The sequence below is a fragment of the Hesperophylax consimilis genome, chromosome 18, assembly GCF_061612785.1.
Source record: "Hesperophylax consimilis isolate HC1 chromosome 18, BYU_Hcon_1.0, whole genome shotgun sequence".
Classification (NCBI taxonomy): domain Eukaryota; kingdom Metazoa; phylum Arthropoda; class Insecta; order Trichoptera; family Limnephilidae; genus Hesperophylax; species Hesperophylax consimilis.
This window is the reverse complement of record NC_142853.1, coordinates 22,017,063-22,027,096: the sequence shown is the minus strand read 5'-3', so window position 1 is coordinate 22,027,096 and position 10,034 is coordinate 22,017,063.

Sequence of the window (10,034 nt, the reverse complement as noted above, 5' to 3'; positions counted from 1 at the left end):
ACATTGCAGGAAAGACAATATTTAATCTGAATAGGTAAGTATTATAAATAGGTCTGACTATACATATCAATTAAGAGAACGAACAAACATTTTACAAGATCATAAACTAGGCCAAAGCATGGAAGTAGAACAACTTCACGGAGGAAAGGTAATAAAATTATGCGACTCTGCCCCGAGAAAAGGAGAAGAGGAAATGGGGTAACTGAATAAAAAGGTACAGCATAAAAATTTTTATAAATATAAATTATTTGTAACCTCTATGTATTCGCTGGAGATTTTAATACAACAAGCCATATGTGCTGAAACTCGTAGTACAAGCGGAAAACTGGTGAAGTTGGAATATTTTGATCAAAAATGGTCGCTAGGGTGTTAATATCAGTTGTTTATTTTTTTTAAATGCTTCCAACCGTGAATGCGGCTCTAGAAGATTTTTTTTATCTTTTATTTGAAAAAAAAAAATTTTTTTTTTTTTTTTAGAAACCTTTGTGGTATTGATTCATCTGTTTAACGTGTATAAACTATTTGGCGTGATTAATAATGGTTTCCTTGATTTCCTGACCGATAAAACTATGCAAATTTCCGAACGCCAGAGCTTTTCTTTCGAGAGTTACAATTATACAAAATAATTCAGAATCGTAACTCTTGCGGAAAACTTACTCTATCCCCTATCCATATACTGAAATAAGATCTAAATAGTCACTTAAGTTACTACCCAACCTTGATTTTTTCCCTCTTCTCCCACTGATCCATTTTCAGCACCTCAGGATTACCCGATTGGAATTGTCATGGTTCCAAGAATCCCAAAGCCTCCAGACAGTGACAATGAACATTTAATGACAACTAATAAATGATGTGGCACTAATAAATTGTTTTCTTCTTCCCCTTAATCGTGGCTTTTCCAGAACCAGGTCGCGCATTAATTAAGATGACACCATCTCTTCTCTAATATTTTTCTTCCCTACCGATACGCTTTCTTCTTACTTACGCCCTACTTGGCTTATATTTCATGAAAATTACGCCTTTACTTCATTTTAGAATTCTACATTTTCATCGTAGGTAATTTATTTATTTATTATTTTACGGGCAACAGATGTGGAAAAAACGGAGACGAAAACTTATCTTATCATCTTTAGGTTTTATTTCACTTTTTGGCAGACCAGGAGTTCATATGTAAACATTATTGGACACGTTGATCCCCAGATTCCTAGCCAAAGCTTTTCATACCTTTTTCCTTCCCAGAATTTGTTCTCTTTCCTTTCCTTAAAAAGATCCTCCAAACAGAAAGATGACAGGCCCTGAGGGAAAGTACAGAGTCTCTTGTGGGGTTGAAAAATGTTAACTATAATAAGGACATGGATGAGAACAATAATCAGAACAGTAACAATAGCATTTTGATTTGAGGATGATAGGAAAGGAAAAGTCGTAAAATTTAAGACGTTTGTAGAGTACAGACTTTAAAGTAGGCATATTGCCTATTTAAAAATAAGAGTAAGTAAGTTACCCGCTATGGATATCCAAACCAGTTCATCCTGCCAGTTGCACTTCTCACCCACCAGGCTATCAACCACCTAGATGTAGTTATGCAATAATAACTACTTACGTTATTTTCTTATTTATTTATTTATATTTTAAATGCATATTTACAGAATAAAAAATTCCAATAACAAAGATACATTATACAAATACACAATCATAGTTGCCTAATTAGGGATTTAAATTTATTAATGCTCAGGTGCAAAATGTCGATGTCAGAGGCTAGTGAGTTTAGAAGGACTATCATTCTTCCGAGAGGCATTGCTAATGGTAAGTTAGTCCTACATCTCGGAAGAATTAATGGTTTGTGTCTACGCGCTCTTGCGAAGTTATCAGGAACGTAAGATAAAATTTTATTCAAAATTTCTGGATTGTTGATATGACCGCTCAACAAGTTATAGGCCATCATCAGCAACGCAGTTTTCCGCCTGTTGACAAGACTATCGATACCTAGCATTCCGGAAACGAAGGCTGATGGGTATAAATAGGGATAGTACCCGAAGTCTCTAAGATAAAGAGTAGGAATAAATAAGAGTAGGAACAGCATTACGTAGGGTTGATTTTAAGACTGTGTGAGATAATACGAGAAGTCCTGAGGCCCCGCATTTCATAATTCCGATATACTTCCCGTAAACAATTTAAAAGACGAGACAATACCCTTAAAGTCGGAATCTTAACGACGTAAGTGAATACGCCATATACAAAAAAATAGGTTATTACTGTTATTAGTAACCCGGGAACATTAGTCTTTCTTTTAAACACAAAAAAATTTAAGTACCATATTACGAATTCGTCGGAATTGGTTAAAATGTTAGTCCCGAGCCAACCCTTGTTATTAGAGTCTTGTCTCGTCCTTAAAAATCTATATATTCGTACATTTGTCGAGCTCTAAAAGTAATTATATGAAATTCATTCGAATGAAAAATTCGCAAAGAATGCTGAAAAATCCACAGTGTTTTTCGAGAGATTTTCGCTCTACTTTAAATAATTTTATTTCTATTATATATTAAATATTTTCGCTTACATACGCTTATTAATTATAATATTTTTTTATATTAACGCGCTCCCTCTAACATTCGTATTTACATAAAATATCTCCCTTTCAAATGATCTTCTACTTTTTTGTTATTTATTTTTGGGGTGTGCCGTGTTTCGCTAACGCCTCCTTTGGCCAACGTTTCGGACAACGTTACAGTGGCCATCATCAGGGTAGATGTGTAATTGATAGTGGTGAAATGTGTGCTTAACTACGTCTGTGCGATTCCGTGTTGCCAGCTTCAATACTCTACGAGCTGGTTTCACAGTAAAATTTTAAATGGTTTTCTGCGTTTAGGTTTGGTGTAGCCGTCAATTACCGGATACCAAGAACTATTGAGCTTAGCTCCATCGTCTCTATTAATATTAATGGATTTTTCTGAATTTCAATAGCTTCCGTAATTATTTGATTTTCTACTTCTTTTTGATCGCTAATATTAGAACTAATCTGTCTTTTATGACTTTTATTCAGAAAGTTATGGATTCGATTTTCGGACAACGCAAAACGAATGTAATGACCGGCAGTAAAGGAATTGAAATCGCGCCTAGTTTCCACCCAAAAGTTTTGAGTTCAATTCCTCGGCTGGCTAATAATGATTGGATCATTTCAAAATCACCTCAAGCGCTAAGTCCTCCGCCATGACAGTAAAATTGCGCCTGCATAAAACAATATGACACAATAATATTTGAGTACGTAATAACACGTAGTTATGTGAACAGTAGTCCTTGGTAGTCCTCGAATACTACAGATTATTCCGATTTGACTGAACACCTTAACGCTCGTGCAAACTCTGGCGGAATAAAAAGGTACTATCCAACACGGCCACCATCTTGAACCGGACACAGATGAAAAGCCTATTAATAATAATAATAATATCTCTTGTATAGCTTATAATTTACTAAAATAATATGTATAACATGGCACATAGTACCTTATTAAGTCCATCCATGTGTGTACCTACCTTATACAAATCGAATTACTGTAATCATTTCCATGGAAAATGAGTAAATACAACGTGAGTTTCTCCGGTAGGTACGTGGTTTATCCATTTGTGGACTCATATTTATTACCGCGATACATAATACTATAATGACTTCAATGTCACCAATATGAGAGTGTCGTAGCTATGGAAATATACCTACTATTTATGTAAGTCGCAATAAAGATGACAAGCTCTTTTTATACTAATTCCCCACACGGACAAGTATTTTCCCTTTACGTCCTGTGTGAAATCTGGTTCAGTGAATTTAAAATTGCTTTTAATTTAAGTGTCATTTTAGAAATTGGAACTGATTGCGGGAAGGATTTTCAGACAAGCAATAAAATAGGTAAAATGTTATATTTTTAACAGAAAATTATTTTAAGCACCATTTTCAAAATTTGAACTGATTTGTCGAGAATTCTGACAATCCCATCATTTTGTGCTGGAGCACGCTAGTCAACCGATGTTTCGATTGTCTGTACTGTGCGTTAGTTATTCATGTGTGAAATCTGGTTCAATGAACTCAAATTAGCTGTGAATTTAAGTGTTGAATAATTCAGACAAGCGATAAAGTAATATTTTTAACAGAAAATTAGTACAATTGCCATTTTTAAAAGGGCGACTGATTCGTCAAGAATTCAGTATTTAATAAGCACTAGCTGACGTGTACGGTGTACGTGTACCATTGCTCAGAGACTTTTCTCTAATTCAGTATTTAGTAAGCACTAGCTGACGTGTACGGTGTACGTGTACCATTGCTCAGAGACCTTTCTCTAATTCAGTATTTAATAAGCACTAGCTGACGTGTACGGTGTACGTGTACCATTGCTCAGAGACCTTTCTCTAATACAGTATTTAATAAGCACTAGCTGACGTGTACGGTGTACGTGTACTATTGCTCAGAGACCTTTCTCTAATTCAGTATTTAATAAGCACTAGCTGACGTGTACGGTGTACGTGTACCATTGCTCAGAGACCTTTCTCTAATTCAGTATTTAATAAGCACTAGCTGACGTGTACGGTGTACGTGTACCATTGCTCAGAGACCTTTCTCTAATTCAGTATTTAATAAGCACTAGCTGACGTGTACGGTGTACGTGTACCATTGCTCAGAGACCTTTCTCTAATTCAGTATTTAATAAGCACTAGCTGACGTGTACGGTGTACGTGTACCATTGCTCAGAGACCTTTCTCTAATTCAGTATTTAATAAGCACTAGCTGACGTGTACGGTGTACGTGTACCATTGCTCAGAGACTTTTCTCTACTTTCTATAAAGGTCATATGCATGTTTTATATATATAAACCTTCCGGAATAAATTCTCTAAATGATAGTGAAAACCCAAAATTCAAAATTCGTTGCGTAGTTTACAAGAAAGAAGCACACAGAGAGACAGACACGGATAGCGACTTTATTTTATACTATTTATATATTGTGCCGAATTAAGCAACACTTTATCCAAAGATATTGACTTTATCTGACATTTTGAGGAGGGAATAAATATCCCAATCAATAAAATTTCGTTTAAGTTATGAAATTTTCTCTGCCACGTGACCTATTGCCATAGTCAAGTTAGTACTCTACTCTCTACTATGATACTACTAACGATAAATTTGGTCTGACTAGTCAATAAAAAATGCATCTTTACGAAATAAACGATCTGACGTTTTCTAATTATCAACACGTTTCCCTTATTAAATAAATCTTCTGAAATAAGACTTAATTAATCATTTCCAAATAACCTTGATATAATTTTTTGGAACCACACACATTTTCTTAAAGATAATTAATTTGAGTAAATCATTTTTGTTGCGGCCATACCCCAATGTTTTTTTGTTTTTGTCCGATTAGACCCGACTTAATAGGTATAATGCTATACTAAATGTGTATCCTTCCCACATTTCGGAATTAGCCAATTTATTTCATTATAAAAATATCGTACTGTCAAAACCAAACCATTTGCTTTTTTAGTGGGTACAACCCACTAAAAAAGCTACCATTTCGTTGAATTAAAGATATCACGCTATATTTAGATTTAATAATCGATTATTAGATACAATCAAATGTTTGCAAAGTGGACCCCTTCTTCTTGATAATATTAGGAAATCGGAATTCAAATGAAACAACATTTTTAAATATTTTAAACGTTTTAAAATATTACGTGTGGTTAAACATTTCAACTAAATACTGTTCGGGAATACTGTTTGCGGAAGAAAAAACTTAATTACTACTATCAAATACCCAATAAAATTAATAATTCCTCCAACGTATGACATTACCCATACATTCCGATTGCAGCATGCTACACTAGCGCCTCCTAGCGGCGTTAGTTGTGCGCCTTTCTAGCTCAAAATATTTCAATAAAATTTATAAATCGCTTTTCATGCTTACTACTACATAATATATCTATATGTTTGAAACTTGCGTTGTCATAACTATACCTACCCTCAAATAATTTAAGGCTTTCAAAGGAGACCCTGCCTCGGGTCCCAGGGGTGGAATGGGATGACAGAGGGCAGTAGGGGGGTTGGGTTTATTTAAGGGAAAACGTGTAGAAAATGAATCGAACTTTCTTTACTCTTTAGCATTGAAATATCTTCGGAGTAAATTGAATGTAGGAATTTGATTTGTATTTCAAAGAGAGCTCGGAATAAACTTGTATTTTGGTAGTGGCTTTTACCAAGCGATCAAGAAGATTCGCTACAGTTCACGTGGATAAATATATTTTTTAAATTAATTTCCGCACAAGTCCTAACTTTTGACGATATGGCATTTGCAATTTGGATTGGGAATTGCAATAATAGGAATAAGGAAGCAAAGGTGATAGGAAATCTAAATGCGAAAAAACACATATTAATTCAATAAACTTTATTTGCGCTTACCGGAATTCAAACTCGAGACATAATTCGGCGATAGACGATACGAAGGTATGAAATTCTGTTTTATCTCGACCGTTTTGCATTACTTTGTTTTGCAAATGTGTTTGTAGGTTCCGTTTCTTTAAAAAATTGGTGGCCATTTTAATGGTTCAGTAAAGATTATTTTTTATAAAAGTGAATTGTTCGTGTATATTTTGACTTTCTTGACCGCATTTTTAAATAACCTTCCTGCCTGAAGAAAGTTTAAAAAAATAATAATTGTCACAGATAAATTGTAACATTCCTTAATTGAACTCATTTTTTTACATGAAATATGTTTTATAATTAAGTATGTTGGGATTTAAGTACCTACTTACAAATCGTATGATTTCAGAGGAAATTTTGGTTTCGATTTATTAAATTAGAGAGTATTTTTTTAAAGCGAGTTCACAAAAATACCAGTTTTAACTACTACTTGAATAACTTTACTATTATTGTTTATGTTGCTACATGGCAACTAATACACCCGATCAGTTATAAAAGTTTAGCTATACGCTTTCAGTTGAGTCATCAAATCTGTATTGATATGTCCTCAATCTTTATTATTTTCAATCCCTTTGTCGAAAAACATTCCCCGATGTTAGGAGTACCTTTCGTGTTGTTCTTCTGACTTCGAACGTTTTCGAAAATAACAATGGGCGCTACTTCCACTTAAGATAAAAATACTATATATATAGATTGTGGTAGGTTCGGGACCCGATAACAAACCTACCTACTCCATTTTGAACCGCTAGGACAGCGCTAAATAAAATTTATTTTCCTAAGATTCCTCCTGTATTATTTCCCTTCTGGGTCATGTTTATTTAAACATAATTACTAGGAATGCATTGCCATTAGTACTGGGTTCAACAAATAAAATGTTTCCACGAAGAAGTTTGTTTTAAAAGGTAAGCACCATTTGCTCTGAATAAGAATGATATATTCATTATATTACGATGAAAGCGCTGTGTTTAAGCCATTAAATTTTCAGAAAATGCGCATTTGACATTTATAACACAACGTTTGACATTGATAAAAGTGAAATCTGCTGGAAAAAGTACCTACTCGAATTATCTTCAGGCGCTATTATTACGTTCCATTTGACGCGAGCCGACGCCCGTTCCCGCGCAAACATCCTCTCTGATGACGTCAGAGCGCCAGATTTGCAGGGAATTATTGGCTCCCTGACAGATAAACAGAAAAATTCCGCAGCCGGCCCAATTTGGCAAATGCAGACAACGTAGACCCGGCTATTTCGGTCCGCCATGTTGGCAGCGCAGTAAGAATTATTTAATGGCAACACCAGAGAGGCATTTGACGGTAAATATGAAAGGTTACTGAATAGAATAGTCAAGCTAACCAAGTTAGTAGCTGCCAAGCTACTTAGGAACCAGATTGGATTATGCAGAGAAAGTACCTACTCGCATTATAAGGTGTCGAAGCAGGATAGCTCCAAACTCATGTTTTAAAAATCTTTATTTTCATTTAATTTATAAAACAAAACTCAAACAATTTTTCACAACATGCAATTAAACCATTATTAAAAATACTAACTTCGGTTTTGTGTCTGTAACTTCGGTTCAATGAACTCTAGAACTCGGATTTGCTTTGAATTGTTGTTTGTAGAATTTAGACAACGGTAGAGAATTCCCCAATAAATATTTTTATTTATTATTGTTTATTTCTATATATTTTACAAATTATGATTATAAATGTGTATTTTGAGAATGTACCCTAACCACTAGAATGACATTGCTGATGATTATTTTTTATTAATAAAAATGAACATTTATTATTAAAATACAACATTTGAACAACCAAAATTAATACTAATTTATAATGCTAATAGTAATTGCTAAAACCTAACCATGTTTGGAACCGGGCCTAATAGAAATGCTTAATTTAAATCTGTTTATTAATGCATAATAGCGCAGACCCGTGAAAAATCACGGGATATTATGATTCCAAATTAGAATAAGAATATAAAAATAATTTTCTGTTAAAAGTTACATTACTTCAAACCGATTAAATCCAATTAAAAAAAACCCTTAAAAAAATATTTTATCTGTTTAAAAATGGTTTGACTGAGAATTGTACCTTCCTTCTCAGGGAAGTCAACAACCAACAAGCCAACTTCCTGGATTCAACAACCTCGCCAAATGGCGATCGGGTAGGACCGACATTTATTTCGTATATTAACTACTGTAATATCATACAATTTCAGAGAAATGCCTACAAGTCAGCGTGTGTGTACGCAATTGCCACAAAAGAGAATGCATTATCATCGACAACTAGTCTATGTGGGGAATTTCATTCGATCGGATGTCGGGAAGTGTGATAATTTCAGCTTCAAGATTTGCATTCATTCATTCCCTAACGAAAGTGAAATTCAAATACATTGATGTATTTGATGGTGACCGGAAATGGAAACGGACCAAAATGGCAATTCAACACACCTATAAAAAGTATTATAAAGTCATTAAAAGTGATGAAACAAAATCTAGGTTAAATAGTTACATATGTAACCCATGAAACAAAAACTAGGATAAATAGTTACATTATGTAACCTATATACAGGGTGTCCGGAAACTCGTAGTACAAGCGGGAAACTGGTGAATCTACATCACATTTGGAGTCGATTTTGTAGTATATTTTTTTTTATTTGAGCTTTCGTTATCGAGTAAATCGAGTTTGAAGTTGATTTATTTATTTTATTTTTTTTTAATCAAATTCTTATAAATTATTACTGAAGATCAAAGTACCCAACTAATTAAAACTATTTGAAAGTAAAACAAATGAAGAAACTCGGATTTGAAGCATTATTTTGAAATCACCCTTCATTTAACCCGGTGTAATCATAAAATATTTCTGCTCTGCAGGGTTAAAACATCTGTTATTCAACCCTAAACACCAGAAAAAACTTTAACCCTAAAATAGCCGAAAAATATTTTTTTTTGGTTTTTTTTTTTTTTTTGAAAATGCTCAAATCAAAAAACTTTATGTTTTTTTGGGTTCCCCATGTGGTGTAGATTCTCCAGTTTCCCGCTTGTACTACGAGTTTCCGGACACCGTGTATATGTAGTTACAAATGTAACCCATGAAAACTAGGTTAGTTTTTGTTTCATCACTTTTCATAACTTTATAATACTTTTTATAGGTGTATTGAATTGTCATTTTGATGAGTTATCATGGAACCGTATTTGATGACACGTAAATTTAAAGCTAATTTGATTTAACCTGGTTTCACACAGGGATAACTAACGCACATTACAGACAACCGAAGACGTATTCGCCTCAGTTTTTTCTGGCAATTTATTCAGAAATTACAGATACAATACACAAATAAAGACTGGATACATATATTTTACTGGGTTTCTTTTTTAAGCTTGCTTTTGTTTATCTCAATCTGTTCTCATTTCCGTCGAGAGAGGATATATTATTTCTTTTCGCAATGAGTAAGTTGTTCACAAGAATGATAATAAATATTTTTTTAGGTCATTTCACAAAGATTTCAGTGGGTATTACATAAATATTACTACTGGTAATGATTCATTCAAAATTATAATACTACTAGCGTTTTCAGATT